Here is a 22,411-nt window from a genome sequence, read left to right on the forward strand (position 1 = left end):
GCCTGGAAGCCATTTTAGTTTTTAGGTGGTGAATAATGCCTGGTTTGTACATAACATATTTGTACATGAAAGCAATGCTAGGAATCTCTCTGCATAGCTATCCTTATCTCAACTAGCAAAAACTCTATGTCTTTCTTATTACTGCTTATTTCTACTCTTCAATGGAACTAGAGAAAAGCGCAGAACAGGTTCTGCCTGGAAGCAAGGAGGGAGGGAGGGAGAGAGTGGGGGCGAGGGAGAGGGGGAGAAATGACATAAACAATGTACCCATATGTGGAGAAATGAATAATAATAATAAAAGAACCATTTTTCAATAAATACACAAGTGTCTTCCACTTCCATTTTCCAAAGCTGGAATTCATTGGTCAGTCCTGAATTTGACTCATTTTTTTTGCAGGAGTGGAAATATTTTCAAAGCATGAAATACTATATAATTTAGGTCATACCTAAAATCTAGGCCCATGTAACCACAATAGCCAAACTTTAATAAAATGTATCACTCATCCAAAATTAAATATATCTTTTGTCATATACCCAAAGGTCAGACTTATTCAAATGAGAGAAACCACATTTCATGAATTGTGATCTTAGTAGGCTACAGAGAACATAATATTTCCCTGAAGAAATTCATATATCTATCTCTCTTTACTTTATGACCATACTATCTTACCTTTGAGAAATAATCCCAAATAACTCTTGAGTATATGACTACTGGAAATAACTACTTCTAAGACTTTGACTGTTAAGTACTGAAAATTTCAGATACTCCATAACATAGAATTTTCCTCAAATTTACATTTTTTTGAGAATGGTGACACTTCTTCATAATTCTGGGGTTTTTGTTGTTGTCTTGTTTTACCTTTCTGGCTTTGTTTAAGGAAACTGTTGGTTATGAATAAAGCTGTAATCACCTCAGACTTACAAACAGAATACACCAAGCAACTGATGGATCTCAGCCATCATTCCCCAAGTCAAAATTCAAGGTTATATGACATCTGAGTCTGGGAACACTTCAGAGTGTTAAAACAGTTGGAATAAAGCTACTTTGTGTTTAGTATGCATAGAAAGCTGATTATTTTCCTGAGTTTGATGGCAGGGTAGAATCAACCCATTAGAAACTCAATAAGAACTGTAAGTTAAAACACTGAAAGCGCAACAAGGTTTGGCAACCCCTCCCCAAACAATATTTCAATGAACAGACTATTTGGATATCTGCCACATAGAAGCAACAAAGCACAGATAGATCTTTATTCCCTTTTTTACTGAATTATATTGCTCAAATTGTTTGCTATTGACATTCAGAAAGTCTTGTGACCCTATCAGCTAAAATGATCTGAACTAGACAGCACTTAAAAGTAATTTTAAAATGCTGTCAACTAATAGAAAGTTACACAATAGTGACTGGTGGTCAAAGATCCTGCTGTAACAGAGATTTATTTTAAAGGGAATGACCCCTGGGGAAAACTAACAGATCTTCGTCATTTTTCCCAGGCATTAAATCATGATCTAGACAAATTGAGGCATATTGAGACTTGGTTGCTTAATGGATAATCCATTGACCTTTTAATCCCTTTGGATCTTTTTTGATATTCATTTTGATATGCCAGGCAACATTTACATGCCAGGCAAAATTGTTATTTTAGGTAGAGGTGAGGTTTTAAAAGAAAACATCAAGGACCCTACACTATTTTTTTCCCCTGTTGGTATCTCTTTACTTCTTTCAATATCCTGAGAAAACCAAGAGTACAAGGTAGAAGGAATGCTTCACAGCATGTAATATTAAAGATTACCTCTTTTTTTCCATAACTTTTCCACTAAAACTCAGATTCAGTAGCTCTGCTAAATTCCAGTGCGCTGCTAATTAGGTGTCTGAGTCAAGTAGGGATGCCTTGATTTTCTAGACTTTGCCATTCCAACAGTCAATCCAAATTAACAATCTGATTTGGAATGGCCAAAACAATTTCTTTCCTTACTTTGAGAAGTAGAGTTGGATAAGGAAACACATTAAAAATTGCTTTAAAAAGCAAGGAGGAAGGGGGCTAGCAGAGTGGCTCAAGTGGTAGAATGCCTAGCAAGCATGAGGATCTGAGTTCAAACTCCACTACTGTCAAAAAAAAGTGGGGGAAGGGAAGATAAGAAAAAGTAATAAGAAAGACTGAATTTGATCAAAGCATATTATATGCATATATGGAAATTTCATAATGAAACCTGTTTGTACAATTGATGTACATAATTGATGGATTATCAACTATGAGAGAGAGAGAGAAGAATAGAATAATATTTTCAAAGGTACCAAACTGAAAGATGATTTTAGAAAATTCTTTGGATCACCAGTAGCAAGAAGCAAAGGAAGAAATAAAATGTAATTCAGGTTGTAATACACATGTGAATGGAAGCAATGCTCGGAATCTATCTGTATAGATATCCTTATGTCGAACTAGCAAAACGCTATGTCTTTCTTATTATTGCTTATGTCTTCTCTTCAACAAAATTGGAGAAGAGGGCAGACAGGTTCTGCCTGGGGTGAAAAGGGAGAGGGTGGAAGAAGGTCGAGGGGCAGGGAAGAGAAATGTCCCAAACAACATATGCACATATGAATAGATAAATAAATAAAAATCTAAAGCTCTGAAAGTGACAAAATGTCCCTTAAGACAAGAAATCTTAAATGGTAGTTTAACAGAAAGCAAATTAATGTTTAAAAATTCGGCTCTGCATTTAAGTTTCTTTATCAAAAACATTCTCACCTTCCACAGGAACACAGTGTCATGGCCTCCACACATGCATGGCTCAGTCACCGTGGTGAGAACATAACTGAGAACTGTGTATAGACTAATCAATCAATCCATCAGCTCAGGAAAATGAGCAAATCTCACCCAGTAGGTTCTCACCCTAAGGGAAATAACACACTGTTGTTTTTACTCTCCTGAATTCTGTCCAAATCAGTAAGCCAAGCAGCTGCTCCATTATATGGAGTGTAGGTACATTAAATGACAACTGCGTTATTTAGCCAAACATTCCAACTGTCATGTGGCATGGAGATCCAGTGTCTTTCATGATGCCCTGTCTGTGCAGTTGCATTGAGTTGGAAACCCAAGAAAGGAAAACGGATACAAGAAACCCAGAGTTTAGTAAAACACAATTGACAGTGTTAATAAATGTGATCAGAATGCATCCATGCAAATTAACTCATTCACAGAAATTAGAGTTTTCTAGTTTTAAACAAAAGAAGAGCACTTCATTAATATAAAATAGCCACTGCTCTTACAGTATGCATTGCTTCACATTGAGGCATATTGTTGTTGTTGTTGTTGTTGTTTATTTATCTTTTTATTCATTTATTCACATGTGCATACATTGTTTAGGTCATTTCTCCACCCTGCCACCCTACCACACCCTTCCCCTTCTCCCCCTTCTCAGTTTCAGGCAGGTCCTTTTCTGCCCTTATCATTGATTTTGTTGAAGAAAAGACATATGTATAATAAGAAAGACAAAGCATTTTTGCTAGTTGAGTTAAGGATAGCTATACAGAAAGGGTCCTACTATTGCTTTCATGTACCCTGTATTTTTGAAAGTCTGCTTACATCACCCTGAAAAGCTACCACAATTTAAGGCTTTAGATCATACAATGTTACATAACAGAAACCTTTCTTATGTAATAGATCAAGAAACAGGAAAGACATTCAGGTACTTAGTGTAAGAATATATACTATGTTAAAAGCCTTGAAGGTCTTTGGACCAAATTACTCCTCATTGTGTCAAATATTTAAGATTGTCCTGTTACTGGCATATTAAACTTTTCACTGAAAGGCTGAAAATAGTGAAAGAGAATTAATAATTTGGGATAGAAGTGAGGACTCCTTTAAAAGGGGTAGTCATTATTGAATATCTAACAAACACTTGTTAATACCATGAGTGTTTAGGACTTGTTCTTATTTTGGTATTTTGACAGATAAAATGCTATTATTGCACATTGAGTTTCAAATCACCTTATACAATAAAAAAATCAGAGACCATGGAAATATAAAGCATAGTCCAATCATGTAATAGGAAAATGAATAAAAAAGTAGGAACATGAAAGACTTGAAAGAAGATCAATGTATTTTAAAAAGTTGGACTAGTGTTTAGAAAGAAAATAGAATAGAAAAGAAGGAGCTACCATCAGGCTGTGACTCAATCACATTGACCACAGGAACTAGATGGCACAATCAGCTTTGTTAATTTTAGGAGAGTTTAATAGAGAGGCTATTTATAAATGCATAGCAGGTTTTGGGAAGCAACAGAAATATTTCACTATCAAAACTAGTGACAGAAAAACACTGATTGTCATCACGAATTCTGAGTTTGCATCATTAGTTCTCACACAAAGAGTGAGCATTCTGATATTTGAGGACCATTGGTTTATAAATTTGTCCCTTATTCTCCTTCTTTTTCTTCTATTTCCTGTCAGTGAGACTCTAAGCCTGGAAAATCCAACAACATGCAGAAGAGGGAAACTGGAATTGGAGAAGGTATCTGAGAGACAAACAGAAGACCTCAAATACCTTTGCTAAACACTGTTTCAAACATGTCTTTCTGCTCTATCTGTGACTTTGCTGATGCCTAAGTATTTACTCTTACTAACTGCCTGAATTTTATCTGAGCTTTCACTTTTTCCAGGCAATTTTACTGATACCCCCACTTGAAATTAGGTAGTCAACACCTGCACACAATAAACTATGAGTTGCCTTTCTTTCCTTATAACTGTAAATCACTATTCATGGTTGGTTTGAGAGCTAAAATTCTGTACTTAGAAAAAAAAAATGGGAAAGCCTTATGGGCTGATGAAAACATGTAGGCAAAAAACAGTTGGATTAGTAAGGAAAGACTGAATGAGTCAAAATGCAAAAATAAATAGCCAGAAATGGATTTTAGCACATAATACTGAAATATGATATCTCAGTTTCCATGATGTTTTTAAGCTGACTATAAAGCACACTGCTAACACACATGCACAGGAAATCAATGTGAGTCAATGCCCTGTATAGCTATCCTTATCTCAACCAGCAAAAACCCTTGTTCCTTCCTATTATTGCTTATACTCTCTCCACAACAAAATTAGAAATAAGGGCAAAATAGTTTCTGCTGGGTATTGAGGCGGGGGAGGGAGGGGGTGGAGTGGGTGGTAAGGGAGGGGGTGGAGTAGGTGGTAAGGAAGGGGGTGGGGGCAGGGGGGACAAATGACCCAAGCCTTGTATGCACATATGAATAATAAAATAAAATAAATAAATAAATAAATAAAGCACACTGCTTATTGTCTTAGGTGATAAATTGCAGAATAATTGAGTACTTGAAAAATCAATAAATTGCCCAAAAATATTACATGATTTAGTTAGTATTGGGAATAAGGTTGGAGAAAGCCTGTCATATCTGTTAGGGAAAGGAATATTTGGGTATGTTAACCTTCACAATGTATGTGAGAATGTGACAGTCTACTTCCTACAGCCCATTCTCTGATTCTTGGCTGTGTTGAGAAGTAAATTGAACAAGGTCTGATATAACTTTAAAACATTTTATTATCTCAATTTATAGTGAGGTAAGATAAACAACTGAAGAGAATATCCTGATACATCTTAAACTAATCTTTTGACTTTATCTTATTTCTTTTTCTTCTTCAGCTTGTTGATAACATTTAGCTTGCTAAAATATGGCAGAATTAAATTAAGTAAAAATACACAGCAGACATAATAATGTACTAGTTTTTCTGGGATCAAAACAGGCAACTTTTAACAATAAATAGCAACATAAAAGAATACTTACATATCCAGCTTCAAATTACAATATCTGTGTGCTAGCTCACAGACCTGTGTTGTATTAGGACTGGTTCTATGAAAATAATTCCCATGTTTCTATTATAAATAATGTGTAGATAGATATATCTCTCATATTTTTCTGAGGATTTTGAGTAAAGCAATATGACTCAGGAGGTGCAAGCTCACCATTTGTAGAGAGAAATGATGTTAACATAATTTGATTTCCAAGAGGCACAGAGTCAGAAGACAGCCTTCCTAGTCTCCTAATTATACACTGATCATGAGATTGCTCAGTAACAGTGGTTATGTTAAAGGTCATAAGAATCCACAGAAAAAAGACTTTAAAATTCAGACAACATCATACAATTCAGAATGGATTCAGAATTTCTTAGTCAGAAATTCATTTTGTTTTTCCTATACAAAAGACAATTCAACACTGAGTAAAACTCCATTGTGTATAAATACCACATTTTCTTAATCCATTTGTCAGTAGTGGGGCATCTTTTCACGTGTTTTTGGCAATTTGAATTTCTTCTTTTGATAATATTTTGTTTAGTTCAGTTGCCTGTTTCTTAATTGGTACATTGATTTTGGGAGAGTTTAATTTCTTAAGTTCCCTGTACATTCTGGTTATCAGACCTTTGTCTGATGTATAGCTGACAAATATTTTCTCCCACTCTGTGGGTGGTCTCTTCAGGTTAGAGACCATTTCTTTTGTTGTGCAGAAGCTTTTTAATTTTATGTAGTCCCATTTGCCCATCTTTTCTCTTAGTTGCTGAGCTGCTGGGGTTCTGTTGAGAAACTCTTTGCCTATACCTGTTGCTTCCAGAGTATTCCCTGCTCTTTCCTGTACTAACTTCAGAGTTTTGGGTCTGATATTAAGGTCCTTGATCCATTTTGAGTTGATCTTAATATAGGGTGATAAATATGGATCTAGTTTCAGTTTTTTTTGGCTGATAACCACTTTTCCCAGCAACATTTGTTGAAGAGGCTGACTTTTCTCCATTGTATGTTTTTGGGCCCTTTGCCATAAATAAGGTGGGCATAGGTGTGTGGATTCATATCTGGGTCCTCTATTCTGTTCCACTGGTCTTCATGTCTGTTTTTGTTCCAGTACCATATTGTTTTTATTGCTATGGCTTTGTAATATAGTTTGATGTCAGGTATTGTGATACCTCCAGCATTGCTCTTTTTGCTGAGTATTGCCTTGGCTATTCACAGTGCTTTTGTTTCCAAATGAAATTTAAGGTAGATTTTTCAATCTCTGTGAAATCAAATCACAATTCAAATTCACAGAGATTCAAATCTCTGTGAATGTCATTGGGATTTTGATGGAAATTGCATTAAACATGTAGATTGCTTTTGGTAGCATAGCCATTTTTATTGTGTTGATTCTACCAATCCATGAGCACCAAAGATCTTTCCACCTTCTGTAGTTTTCTTCAATCTCTTTCTTCAAGAGATAATTTACATACTTTATTAAGTTTACTCCTAGGTATTTGATATATTTTTTAAGCTATTGTAAATGGCATTGTTTCCATATATTCGTTCTCAATTTGTTTGTTGTTGGTGTATAAGAAAGCTAATGATTTTTGTAAGTTAATTTTGTATCCTGTTACTTTATTGTAGCTATTTATGGTGTCTAGGAATTTTTGGGTACAGTTTTTTGGGTCTTTAACATATAGGATCTGCATTTGCAAATAAATGGATGAAAGTGGAGAACATCATCTTGAGCAAGGTTAGCCAGTCTCAGAAGACCAAAATCATATGTTCTCCCTCATATGTGGACTCTAGATCTAGGCCTGAGGCAGTAATGTTGTTGGACTTGGGTCACACACTAAGAGGAGAGCAAATATGGGAAGAATGAGGATAGGTAGGAAAAACTTAAAAGAGTTTGATGTCCCCACTGCAGAGGATCTAATACAGTAACTTTAAAGTGACAGAGGTCAATATGGGAAGGTAACCAGGAAGTAGTGAAGAGGTCTGATAGAGATGAATCAATTTGGGTTGTAATACACTTGCGCATGGAAGCAATGCTAGAAATCTCTCTGTATAGCTTTCCTTATCTCAGATATCAAAAACGCTTTATTGTTCTTATTATTGCTTATGTCTTCTCCTCAACAAATTGGAAAAAAAGGGCAGAAAAGGTTCTGCCTGGAAGAGAGGAGGGTGGGAGGGAAGAAAGAGAGTGTAGGGGGCAGGGGGGAGAAATGACCCAAACAATGTATGCACATATGAATATATGAATAAAGAAAATAAAAGACAGTTCAAACTTCCTTTCTAGCAATTTATACTATTTTTCTTGAACCCCCCCTCCACATATGTGTATTAATTTTTTTCCTGATGGACATAAATGTGTTGTGTAACTGTTAAATTTGAATTAGTCTCATAGAATTTGCATTCTCTATAGAATTTGGAAATATGTACCTGGTTTCAGTACTTTATTCTTGTCTCTAGGTACCATTTGTTAGATGACTGTCTGTAAAGTTGACCATAAGTTACACTTAGACTGATTTTTTTTTCTTAGAAGCTGTATATATTAGCCCAATCCATCCAAGACATAAAAAAGGAAAGCATTGTTTAGCTATGAATGCACAAGTACAGTGTAGACCTTTAAGGTAAGTCATTCTATTATATGTCATGCTGAACATGATTGTGTATGATTTATGATGTCTCACCTCTTACAGTTAGAAGAACACTCTCAGAGAACCCACTGAAACAACCTGGGTTTCAGACTTGTCTCTAAATCTTACTTTGCAGGCATGAAATTGTCACTTACCCATCTCTGAACTAGACTTTTATTCTTATAATGTGAAATAATGATCTCTCTCCTGCATAACGATATTTTTGAAAAAAATCAAATGAGATAGAAAGTATGCATTTAAGTAGTTAAGTGTTATTCAATGATAGGTCTACAGGTCTGTAAGTTTCACATACTATATACAGTTTTTTATCTAGTGAATTATATGGTCTATGGTACCTAATACCCCTATATACCAGTCCCAGGATTGAAATTCCATAATTAAGTAATTCAGGGAAAACTTTTCAAGCCCTCTGGAACACAGTTTTGTCACTTATTAAGTAGGAAAAATAGGACTTTTTCACTAGGACACATTGCCTCTCACAGTTCAATCCTGAATGATGTCCCTCTACAGTATTACATTACACTCTTCAAAGACACATAACACAAAGATTCCTTACCTGTTTCTAGAACCTACAACTTACAAAATAAAGAAAATTCACATAAATTCACAAGAACGTCACGAGGAAAGTTAATGGTTTGGAAAATAGGGTGTGTGAATGGTCAGTTTTCATAAAAAAAATGAAGTGCTCTTCTGACACAATCATTCATATTAATTTGCAAATTCCTATGGTTCCTTATACTATGTAACTGCAGAGTTGCAATAGAGGCTAAATAAATACTCTGCAGAGTCTAAAATATTTATTATTTGGCACTACAGAAATAATAGTTTGTTGGTTACCACTTTAAGTTCTGAGCATGTCAGAAAAAATAAATGATAAACATGTATAGATTGAAAAAATTAGAAAGGCAGTAATGTTAATGACATTGTAAAATAAATAAATGCTTCTATGCATTAGAATGAAGAGCTGAGCAAAACTGAGGTCTTGGCTTTAAAGCCCTGAAATGGCACAATTTCCTGTTCTAATTTATTGTAGGCTACCCCCATTTGAAGCTGGAATGGTAAAATTATTGTATACTCAAGACAACTACTAGTGTGTATTTCAAATTAAGCAAAGCAAATTCTTATCATTGTAATACTATTTTTTTAGTTTAGATAGTAAATGGCTTTTGCTTAGTTGTCTATCTGGCTAAGAATATACATACCAATTTCATTAAGATTTTGGAAGTAATAGCATCTGTGCACCCACCCACAAGGTCAACTAGCAAGAATGAAACAGTAAGTACAAGTGTTTCTGGAAATGTAACTCTCAGAGGAGCTTCATGACAGATACCCCTGCTTACTTCAAAGCCTGGGAATTTAAGCATTTTCCTTGGGGAAAATCTAGCAGGATAGTTCATCAACATCCTTCTTATTCAATTGCTCACATTATCTTAACATATTGAACCACCTTTTAGTGTCATGTTTCTTAATATGCTTCCTACTGAACTGCCTAGTTAAAACACCACCAACAACAAAACCCTCGAAAAATCTCCCATTTTGTTTTTGTAACACAGGAATTCACACTTAGAGAAGTGAGTATATTTTTGGTCCTTTGCTCTACCTATGGCTTCAACATCAATTATATTAGAAGTGGAATTTAAAAATATAATTCTTTAATAAAAGTAAAACATTTGCTTAGTTTCAACATTTCTTACTGGTTTTCAAAAATATCTTTTAATTATATCAATACCTTGAGCTTTATCACTATAAAATCACATTCAACCACTTAAGAATATGATGAAGTGAGTAATATTTTGCCAATAAGAACAATCTGAAAGTTCGGTTTTCCTTTTCTAAACTCAAAGTCTGGCCTTAGCTTGAGTATATGATCTATATTTAGTACCACAGATTTTGGGGGGGGGAACCTTCTATAAAGTGAACATAAGGGGTCATTTTAGATGAAGTTGTGTCATGGGGAAAAAGATCACTCTTGGATTGGGTGTTTTTATTACTATACATCACTTGAGAAAATTATCCACTGCTAGCTTCTGGGAAGGAGTAAAACACAAATATATGTAAAGGCAAAAGAATGGGGTGAGAAATTTTATGTGAAATTGGCCATTTAGGCAATAGTCAACTATTTGCTCACAGAGGAGATAAATGCTTCTTGACTTAGATCAAATACAGTGGCAATCAAAAATTTTTAATGCATTAATAAAAATGGATGATATTTGAGTATGTAAGAATGCTTGAATACCTAGATGGAGAAATGCAACTAGTTAGAAAGGCTAGACTCAAGTCAAGGGAAAGACAGCATGTGTAGGATGAGATGAGGGACCAGAAATATTCCAATCAGTTTTCTTTGTCTATCACCCAGAATCTAATTATTTGATAATTCTATTTTATGAATCAGTATAATACAAATATAGCAAGTGGTTATTTTATAGTTTTCAGATGCTATGCATCCTTTCAAAGAAAAACATTTGTTTTAGAAGAACTTAGGATAGTGCTAAATAACTCAAATTGTTGATATAATAAAAAGAAAGAATACACATGATAAGGAATACTACACACAGTTAAAACAAAAATCACATACATATACCACGTTAATGTGTTCAATCTCTTATTATTGTTAGCAAGTGAATGCAAACCTTGGAAAAATATGAAGTTCCAAGAAAGACAAACCTACTCTATGTAGCATGTTAGGTAGAGCCTGGGGGTAGATGTGAAGGGTACATATTATCTTAAGGCTTGCCTTTTGCTCTCAAGGAATTTATAATCAAATCAGAAAAAGAAGATACACATACTTTGAGAACTAGTGACAAATTCAAATTAGAGTACACTGTTATCTTACCATGTATCAGGCTTTTAATTATGAATGTCCACTGAATAAAAGATCAGTGTGATGGCATAGTCTCATGAGCTCTGATTTCCTAGATGTGGAACATTCAAGGTCACAGTGATGCATTACAACAAAGACAAGAGAGGATAGAATGCAAGGTCTGTTTTCCCCATGATATCAGATAAAATGGCAGATAAACACCATAAGGGTAGTGACTCTGCTCTTCAATTATGATTCATCTGTATTTCATATGGTGACTACTGACATTGAAGAAACTTTATGAACTAAGGAATTAATAGGAAGAATAATCAAACCATAGTCAAACACCTTTAAAATAGTAATGAACTTGGCACCATCATAATGGCTCATATTTGATAATTTGGGCTATGTGATATTCTTTTTTACATGACATCTAATCACACATAATAACCCTCTAACTTAAAAAATGTTATTCTGCCCATTTTGAAGGTGAAGAAAATAAAAAATTTAAAGCCATGTCCCAGTAAAGCACATAGCAAACACTTAAAGCAGCCTCTATATCAGAGAAGACTATGCTGGTTAAAACTGCGGCTTATTGGTGGAAATGAGGGAGGAAGATTGTGGGAAGAGATCAGGATCATTCAGATAAGTGAAGAATTTTGCCTTCAAAGCAGAGAAAAATGGTTATGTCTTGGGAATTTCATAGAACACTGCATAAAACCAGAAACCTAGAGAGCTTTGTTAATTTAACTTAATCATTAAAAACTAGGCTTACTAAGAGAAGAATAAGAAACAAGGAAAGAAACAGAAAGAGGAAGAAGAAGAGATAAACCTAGCTGCCAAAAAATAAATAGCGACATTATATTTTTCTCATCAGCATAATGAAATTATGTAGGACATTCAATCTTTACTTAATATATTAGATTCTAGAGTAGGTCTATCTTAGCTCACAGGAGAGTGGTCACTCTTACACTCAAACTTCCCCAAGTGAGTTGCGAATAATATTGGAAGGGACTCGACAAAAATCTCCCATTTGCTTTCAGCATCACTTACCTTCCTAAAAATACTGTTATCACTATTGTTTTTGAAAGCAGTGGTGTAGTAGGCTTAGTTCTTTATTTTTTACGTTAATTATATTCTATGGTAATCATTTATTTTATAATATAAATCCCAAGGTGTGGTTTATGAGATGCAACACAGTACCTGAGAAAACATCAATTACTATTTTTTTTACTTGATTATTTCTCATAATAGCTGGAGAGTTGAAGAAAATGATAAAGCTTCCTATTCTTGCTTTATTATGCAAACCAACAGCATTACAGTATTAAGAAAAGCTTTGTTTAGTTTCTCTTTAATTAATCTCTTCCATGTTATCATGAATTTACTAACATCACTAACCATGAAGAGTTAAATTATTAAGAGACATATATGGGGAAATTATAATATTTATTAAACATGATACTCATTTTAATTAGCCAAGAAAAAACAGTCTTTGTCATAGGGTTTAGATTCCTGACACTATATAATTTTGTTGAGATATGGTGTTTTGCAGGGCTGCATTACAAACATTATCAATATCTGCAGTTTTTGAGGATAAGAATCAGGCTATTTTGTCTGACTCCCTTTCAGTTCGAAAAAATTTTATGGCTGTAGCTAAGCATAAACCCAACAAAATTTATAGTCCTAACTTTACCTAGACTTTATTCTTGTGGGGAAAGAAGACCTGCCCAAAGAAACAAAGGGAATACGAAAACTTGAAAGTTGTATTTATTGCATTTATTCACAATGAATAAACGTGACAGAGCAATTGAAATGAGAGGCAAACAGAAAAAATTAAATAGAAATAAAATATGATTGGGTGTTCTTTAATACTCTACTGATTCTCTCATAATTCATCCCTAAAGAGAGAGATGCTTAAGACAAAGCTTTATCTTGATTTAAAAATCCTCTTAATGTAATTTGAAGCTCTTGCTTTAAGCCCCAAATAGCAAAATGCAAATAATTGACTTCTTTTGGTGCCAAAGTCAGTCTCCCTTTCAGCGGCTTGTAGAAACAAGTCTCCCTTCTCTTGTTTTCTCTGTGCTTAATAATGATCTAATTTAGGCAAGTGCACAACCAAATGAAAAATGATTGATATGAAATATATGCATGCTGTTGTGTTAGTTCAAGGAGAATTTCACCTCTTGGGAAAGAAAGTGGATTACTGTTTCTGCTCAACAATGTAAGTGCTGTACAGAGCAATATATAAAATAATTCAGTAAACAATTCACAAAGACTAATGCACTCAGCATGTACTGGACTGGATCTAGAATTCCATTTGTTCTTGGCTTTCATTCTGCATTTCCTTCAGCACTTAAGGCGGTACTATCTGACTGTTAGCAGATACTACTTTTACACTGAGAAATATGAAAGAGAAGAATGCTTTCTCTCTTCAATTTATTAGAATATATTCAGAACATCTTTCAAATGACATAATATCTGGTCTATATGTGAATCCAGTAAGGGAATTTTTATCCCAAGTCACTATGCCTACAAGTTTGTTGAAATTTCCTTTTCCTTCCTTGCTACCAATAAAAATGGGTAGCATTTAGAAGGGTTAGTTAAACTGGTATGGTGAAATGAATGTGAATAACTTTGAAGTCACATAAAAATGACTCAGAATACAGAGAAGAGATAATACCTCAAACCTCAGCCTCCTCTGTTACAAATACAAAAAATAAAGTGCCTGTCACAATGCCTGCTGATCAGTAATTGGTACAAACTTATGATTGCTATGTAAGTTCCATTACTGATAACAGCACCACCTTTGGAGTCTGCCACAAAGTCTTCCTGAAGGATTTTTTTTAAATTCATGTCAAAGTTCTCATTTTTGGCATGACACAGGTCTACATTATATGTGTGGGGGTGTATTTGTTTTAAAAGGTATTTAGAATCACAAATCTCCTTTTGCTTACTGTATTATCTCAGGTGTGTTTCACAAACTAAATCTCAGTTCTTTTTGGAAAGAACGATACCATTAGTACTCCTCATCATTGGGCCTTATAAAAGATAGCAAATGTTTAATTAGAATGCTGCAAATAATGTTACTATTTCACAGTTTTAGCTATTAACATTAGTAAGAGGAGCAGTAGTAATATAAATAATATACAAATGTTTCTTCTAACCACAAATTGTGATCTTTAAATGTTTGCCCACCCGCCTGCAGTCACTACTTCATTCTAAGGTGACTGAGAGCTTGCCCTTTCCATGTCACTGTGTAGACAAGCATTTATTTCTGAAATCTGCAGTATATTACATAGATTCTAACAGTATCCCCTTGTATTGTTTATGGATTATAAGGAAAAACCTTATTAGTATAACTATCCGAAGAGTGTCCCTGACATATATGGAAATTGACAACATGTATGGAAAGCAGTTCTCATGATGCAATTATCCAATTTTGTAGCTTTAAGGATGAATTGCTTTATTTTTTATTGTACTATGAGTGCATTGTGACATTTACAAAATTTCTTTAAACATATCATACTTGAATTCCCCCCTCCATTATCCTCCTTTATTTTCCCTACCCCCGTTCCTGGAATAGTTTCAACAGGTTTCATTTTTCCATTTAAATACATGAGTACATAGTATTTCTGCCCTATTTACCCTCCTACACCCTTTCCTTTTACTCTTAGATGTGAGCCTTCCTCACAATCCCATCAAAATTTGGAAAGAAGTCATTCACTAACTGAACCTTAGAAGAATCCTTGGCCCTGGCCTATACCTCCATTACAACCTTGTGAGAGGACCTGAGCACAAGACCCAACTAAACTGCACCTAGATTAGGGATTCACAGAAATTGTGAGATAATAAATGTGTATTGATTTAAGTAGCTATCTCTGTGCTAACACTGTTACAAAGTGACAGACAACTAATAAAATAGTTCAGAGTATACTTTCAGTAATGATTACATGCTTCATAAATTAGACAGCAAACATAGGAAGCTATCATCCCTCTGTCTTTAAGTTTTTCATATCACATTGCATAGTAAATAGTAGACATTAGAATTTTTTTGGACTAAAATTTGTTCTTTGATTCACATAAACACATTTTCTCTCATACCCACTGTTAATAAATCATTTTGTTTTATAAATATTGCTTTCAATATATGCAAATAATACCTGGATAATAATAACTATTGCATACTTTGGGCTACGATCAATAAATAACTTATAACAGTAAGATTTTTATTTTGAAAAAGAAAACAGTGTAATGCTTTTCTGGTAATTGTTGATATTATCTTAGGTAGCTGAAGAAAAAAGAAGACAAAATATTCACAGTCATGAATGCACAAAATCTAAAGTCTTACAAAGAACTTGGCTGTTTTCTCTCTTCCAAGTGTTGTATGGACAGCGCTAATCATAGCCAACATGTGAATCATTAATTTTCTTTATTAATCCAAAGGAAGCATACTTTGGAGCCAGATTTTTAGGGTAAGCTAATATGACAGGGTAGGCAGCAGAGTTTAAAGCCTGATGATATCATGCAGAAAAAAGATAAAGCAATATCAAAGTGACTAATCCAAAAGTACTTTCAAATTAAGCCCAAAGACTTTGCCACTAGATTTTTAAAGAGCAAATATCACTGTGTAAGATCTGAAGCACTCTGTAAAAAACAAAGGGCAGTGTCAGAAAAGCAGTTCCAGCTTCATTTATTTATTTGTTTCTTTCTTTCTTTCTTTCTTTCTTTCTTTTCCTCCTAAGAAGCATGTCCATTACTCCAGGTTCTTTGTTTCTTACCATCTTTCATCTCTATTGCCTTTGCCATAGCCTGAACACATTGAACCTGAGAGTTCAAGTCACAGAAAAGAGAAGGGGATGACCCTATCTGGGATTTCAAGCAAAGGACACACACAGAGAAGGGACTACCAGTTTATTAAAACTTGAACTAGAAAGGAGAGCAAAGCGCCAATCTAATTAGTGTTTAATGACTGGGCTCAAGTCAGAATGTCAGCCATTGACCGCCAGGGAGAAGGCAGTCTGGATTGAAGAGAGAGACTACATGAAGAGGGAAGATGACATGGTCAATTATCATTGTCTGTCTCTCCTGTGCCAATTTTAAGAATTACTGAAGCATGCTGATTTTCCTGAGAAAAATCAAGGAAAAATGAAAACAGTGACTTTTTCTCTACTCCTCTCCCATCCTGTTTCATATGAACAATGGCATAAATGCTTTAGAGACTTCCGAATGTCTCCAGTGTCATTTTTTCTGACCAACTGTGGCCTTTAGCATCCAAATATAAAATAACTGCTCCATCTCCATCAATATGACTGTGAGCTAATCATTTAGGTCAAGTTATGATAACCCAAAATCATAGACAAGCCTTGACTCAGACAGCATTAAGCACAAACCATAGCTTTATTGATAAGTAACTGATGGCTAAATTTATAAACCTGTTTTTATATAATAATAAGCATTTAATGGGTGGCTGGCTGAATCTTTCTGTTTCTTTAAAATGCAATTTTTAATACTATATCCAGAGAATAATACAAAAATTAGACTTGACAGATATAGAAGCTATTGCATAGAACTTCAACAAATACTAGAAACTCAATAAATACTAATTGCTATCATCACCTGGGAAATGACAACTGCAAATAAATGTCTCATCAAAAAATTTACTTCATTCAAGTACAGAACTTCACTCTGAACATATGCCATTGTTAATTATTTCCTTGTCTACAGAAGTTTTTTAAATAATGAAGATGCTTTTGTATTAAAGAAGATGACTTACTATAGGATTTTTCATTACCAGTTCCTGTTGGTAATGTCAAGATAAGTATCGCAATCTAAATTGACCTTATTAGTATACATGATTCTTCTCTTTGTCCACTAGAACATAAGTGCCATGAAAACAGTGATTGATTTACTTAAAATCATTTCTCTTTTATAGCTCCAGTATTTGAAACACAGTAGATGCTCATCTAAATTTTTAATGAATGAAAGAAAAACATTATCATGTCTCAAAAGAAAGAGAGGTAGAGAAGAAAGAATGAAAATCATTAAACCAGCACTACATGCTTAATTATCTTCTTTATAGTTTGATATTTTATTTCCACTCAAAATCTGTGCAGTAGATTTTATCCTTTCTCTTTCATATGATGTAGACAGGATAATGTTATTCCTAAAGTCATGTAAATAGGAAAATGGAACTTTAACTTAACCTAGATCTACCTGACTCCAGAACACAATTCTTTTACTAACTCTACCTCACAGAGAAAAAAATATAAGGAAAAGAAATGTCATCAGACAACACTGCAAATATACCATAGAAAGTACACTGGTGATTTTTAAAATGTCCTAGTTTTTTAGAAATCCTCTTAGGTATTTCCAAATGGAACAATGGTTTACTTTGGCCTTGTGGTAATGCTATTGAGTTCTATGGGTTTTGGGTGGAGGAAGTGCTGGGATAAAGAAGCATCCAATCAGTGTTTCAATAAGTTAGCTCAAAATAACTGGGGTGGGTGTTTGCTTTTCACATGGGTAAATTTAATTAACATTGTGGGTGGCTAAGAACTGATGCAGACCTCCTCTGGCTTCTGTACAAAATTATCCAGGGCTACGTTTAGCATTCCTCAAAACATGCCTCTGATCTCCATCAAACTTGCAATGAAATAGGGCCTCAGGTGCCTATTTCCCATCTCAGATGGGAGAATTTTAAATCAGCATAGAGAAGAAGATTATATTTAAGATAAATTGAATAAGATATTACAAAGTAAGAAAACTGTCATCTCCTAGAACACAAAATTACCACACACTTGGAAAGCCTTTTCAAACCATGTTACCTAGTGTAGTTTGTGGATGAGACATACACCATATTTCATAGCACTTGTAAAAAGGAACATGCTGAAATAATGTTCTAAAATAATTAGATGAATCTAATCTCTTGAGAAAATAAGGGTTTTCCTGAGTCTCCACCTCTCAAGAAAAGTGGTAAAATTTCACCTGACACTCACCTTCCCATGCCTGATTTTTGCTCATTCACAGCACACTTGACAATTTTGATGCATTTGCCTCCTAAATCATTATTCAAAAATCAAAAGCAGGACTCAAGATTATTCAGTTCCCAAGTATATTTGTGATCAACTACATAAGGAAATTAGTGATCAGAAACTGACCACTCCTCATTTTTAGTTTGAAGCTTGGTTCATACATAAATAATATATATGTGTATATAATATGTAGTATTATATATATATATTCAATAATATTTAATGTGACATTCTATGAATCATTAACTGGTCAAACAATATAAGTAAAGTATTTTCCTTACAAGGACTCAGATCCTAGTGAAGGAAATAAATAATAGGTAATACATACAGATATCAATAGCTAGAAAACAATTTTGGTCAGTAAGAACTATTGACAAAAAGAAAAACTTATCAAACGTTTGTATGGATGTGAAGAAATTTGAATCTCTTCTGCACCATTGGTGGGAATATAGCAACTGCTATGGAAATTGATATGGAGGCTCCTCAAAAACTTAAATATTTAACTATAATGAGATGCAGCAATACCATTTCTGGGCATATATTACCTCAAAAGTGAAGTCAGTCTCTTGACATAGTGGGACTCCCATAGTCATTGAAGCAATATTCACAATAGTCAAGACATGGAAGCAAACTAGATGTTCATTGACAGATGAATGGATAAAGAAAATGTAGTCCTTCCATGCAATTTGATGCTATTCAACCTTAAAAAAAAGAGGAAATCTTGCCATTCGCAACAACATGGATGAACCTGGGAGAATGTTATGGTAACTGAATAAGCCAGTTATAGAAATACAAATATGGCATGATTCCTCTTATGTGAGATATCTAAAAAAGTCAATTTAAAGAAGCAAAGAACATAATGCTGGGTTCCCAGGATTGGAGTAAGAGGTAAATGGGGAGTTGCTGCACACTGGTACAAAGTTTCAGTTACACAAGATGAATAACTTCCAGAGATCTGCTCTACAACATGCCTACAGTTAACAATATGATTGCAAAGTTTAAAATATATTCACAATGGAATGCTCATGTCAAGTGTTCCTACCACAAAACTGACCAAAGCAGAACACTAGGAAAATTTGGAGGTGATGAGTATGTTTAATACATTGGTCTAGGTGATGGAATCACAGCCATAATTCCTATCTCCAAATTCATCAAAGTACATATATTAAATATGTCCTTTTTGGCATACAAATCATATCTCACCTCCATCAAACTTTTAACAAGAAAATAAGAAGTAAAGTAGATAAGGGGATTTAGAGGGATAGTAAGATGCAGACAGTTAAACAGAGATCTGGAAATGTGAGCTTGTAAGCCTATAGGTAGTTGGGGAAAGAGAGACAGGTATGGTGAAAGGAAATACAAATTCACTGGCCTGGAGGCATGCATAGCATATTAAGGAAACAGCAAGGAGCCTGAGGTGGCTGTAGAGGAGTGAGTGAGAGGAAGAGAAGTGAGAAGAGTGATCTGATTGGAAGAGATAACAAGCCTGAGAATTTGCAAGCCTTTAGAAGGAATATCAGAAGGAAATCTAAAACATGGTTTTGAATAGTGGAGTGATGTGACTTGACTAAAAAATTTTTTTCTGTTAAGGTCTTTTTAAATAACATTTAATGGGTTTTATAATGACATTTTGTACATATACATAGTGTGCTTTGACCATATTCACCCTTCATAAGCCTTTTACTCTCCTTCTCCCTCTTGATAGTCTCTTTCTCTTCCCAAATAGTCCACCTTCTACTTTTGTGTCATTTTTCTTCAAATTAGTTTCCAGATATGAAAGGAAACATGCAATATTTGTCTTTTGAGTCCAGCTTATTTCACTCAACATGAGGATCTCCACTTACAATCATTTTCCTGAAAATTTCATAATTTCATTCTTTACAACTGATTAAAACTTCATGGCTAACATGTTGAAAGCTTCTGTGTTGAGACTGATTTGAACAGGATCAAGGGCCAAAGATGAGGATCAGCAATGTCATTGCTGTGGTCCAACGATGGTGAGTTGGACAAGGGCAGGAGCCGCGATGGGAGGGTAAGAAGCAGTTAGATTATATAAGGTTTGATAATGAACCAGATGTGGAGAATGAGAAAGAGAAAAGAAGGATGATGTCTAGATTTTTGGTCTAAATATTGAGTGACAGGCAATACCATTTACCTAAATAGAGGTGTTTGCCACTCTTATTTTAAAAAAAGCAAAATAACTATAATTATTCTGTGAGTGATTGCTTCCCATCATTATGGCCCATTCATATGCAAAAGCAGAAGAGTGGGGCAAATTTTCATGTTTTCTTCTTAAATTAATTAGCCTGCCTTGCTTAGAATTATTTTAAGGCATCGCACTGGGAGTATAAAATTTGTCAAGATAGCATAAATTAGAAATGGAACAAAAATGGCCTTTGGCTCAATAGTTACACTGTTAGGAATTTATCCCAAGGGAAGACATAATGAATTCTGTAAGGATAGTACAAGAATGCTCACTGCCACACTGTTTGTTATATTAAAGGATGGGGAATGACATTCTCACCTTAGTCATTGTACATTATTAAAATCACGCCTATGAAATCAGAAATACTAATATAATAAGAAATTGTTATAAGAAGTTGTTCACTACTTATTATGCAGAAAAAAATTCAGTCAACAAAGAGCATGTGAAGTATCATCTTCTCTATAAATACATACATATATAGAAAAAATCTATAAACCTACACATAAAACCATTAAAGATTGGGAAGTGACAGAATAACTTTTATGAAAATTCATATACTAAGAAAAAACATGTCAAGCCTATAATAAAATGTTATATTTAAAACAGAGGGTGAAAGAATAAGGAAAAAAAAATAAGTGTGTGCAAAGGAAAATTGCAGGCTTAAAATATGAACCAACCAAAAAATATGAACCAGCATAGTATTTTATCCACCTAATGCAGATGGCACACAAATTTAGCTGTAACAAAGACGGCAGTGAAGATGAAAAGAAGGACATTATTCATGGCAAAATTCACCATATCTCAAAATAAAAATTAACATAATTATCATGAAAAGTGTCCTTTCTTACCTATGCAGATAAAAAGTCAGGTGAACTGGCACCTCATTACCTCTAGAAATTCCCCAGGTTTCTCTGTCTTCTAGTAGCATCTATATAGCATGACCACTCCATATTTTAGTTCCTGGAACACACAATGTCATTTTTATCTTAGGTTGTTGGCACTGGTCCTTGTTTCAAATACCCTTCCTTATGTTTTTCAACTTTAAAACTCTTGATTTTCTTTATGTCAGTTTAAATTTAACTTTATCAAAATCGAATTAATTTTTTCCAAATAATTAATGAATAATCTATAGTTCCTTCATGGCAGACGTCAACATTTATAATGATACAGTTATTTTCATGATAATTTTTAAAATCACTCTCCTTTCCACTAAACAATATGGTAGTCAAAAATAATATCCCTGCCTCCAAAATATACTAATCCTTAAAACCTATGACAGGATATATTATATTCTATGGCAAAAAGGATCTTGCAGATGAGATTAAACTAAGGATCTTGACACAAAAGTTTATCTTGGATTATCCTGGTAGATTAAATGCAATGAGAACAATCTGTATAAGGAAAAAGGAGGAAGAAGAGTGAAAGAAAGATATGAGGGTCATAGAAGCAGATGTCACAGTGATGTGAGGCTACAAGCCATAGAAATGCAGGCAGCTTTTGAGGCTAGAAAAAGCAAGGAAAATGGTATTCTGAAGACTCTAGGAAAAACACAACCTGGCTGACATCTCCATTTCAGCCAAGTGAAATTCATTTCAGATTTCTGAACTTCAGAAATTAAACGTAATGTATTATTTCCTTTTAAGTCCCTAAATTTATAATGCTTATTATAGTAACAACAAGGAACTGAAATAAAGGTTAAGGATTTTGAGAACTGCAACCATATCCATTCAGTTTGCATCTGACTCCACGGCAACTCACAAAAGTTTCTGCACATACTAGACAGCTTATACATATTTGGTGAATGAATATTTGTGTTCTTTGGGTGGTACTTATACCCCCAAACTTCCTACATTAAAAAAGTAAAGTAAATGCTGAAATATCAAATAACAAAGCATTCAAAAAACATGATTCTCTATACAATCCTTAAATCATTAAATTGC

General features: G+C 34.2%; 1 protein-coding gene across 5 annotated transcripts in view; it reads right to left on the reverse strand.

Annotated features, from left to right (window-relative positions):
- Positions 1 to 22,411, reverse strand: part of Lrrc4c (leucine rich repeat containing 4C) — a 1,195,224-nt gene that overhangs the window by 1,018,420 nt on the left and 154,393 nt on the right. For 3 of the 5 annotated variants that reach the window (XR_012436659.1, XM_074044630.1, XM_074044629.1), the window contains exon 2: positions 21,320 to 21,431. The exons of the other annotated variants lie outside the window; for them this stretch is intronic. The gene's annotated coding sequence lies outside the window, so the exon portion shown is untranslated. The remainder of the gene's footprint in view (positions 1 to 21,319; positions 21,432 to 22,411) is intronic. 5 annotated transcript variants of the gene reach the window in all.

Source organism: Castor canadensis, chromosome 1 (assembly GCF_047511655.1).
Source record: "Castor canadensis chromosome 1, mCasCan1.hap1v2, whole genome shotgun sequence".
Lineage (NCBI taxonomy): Eukaryota > Metazoa > Chordata > Mammalia > Rodentia > Castoridae > Castor > Castor canadensis.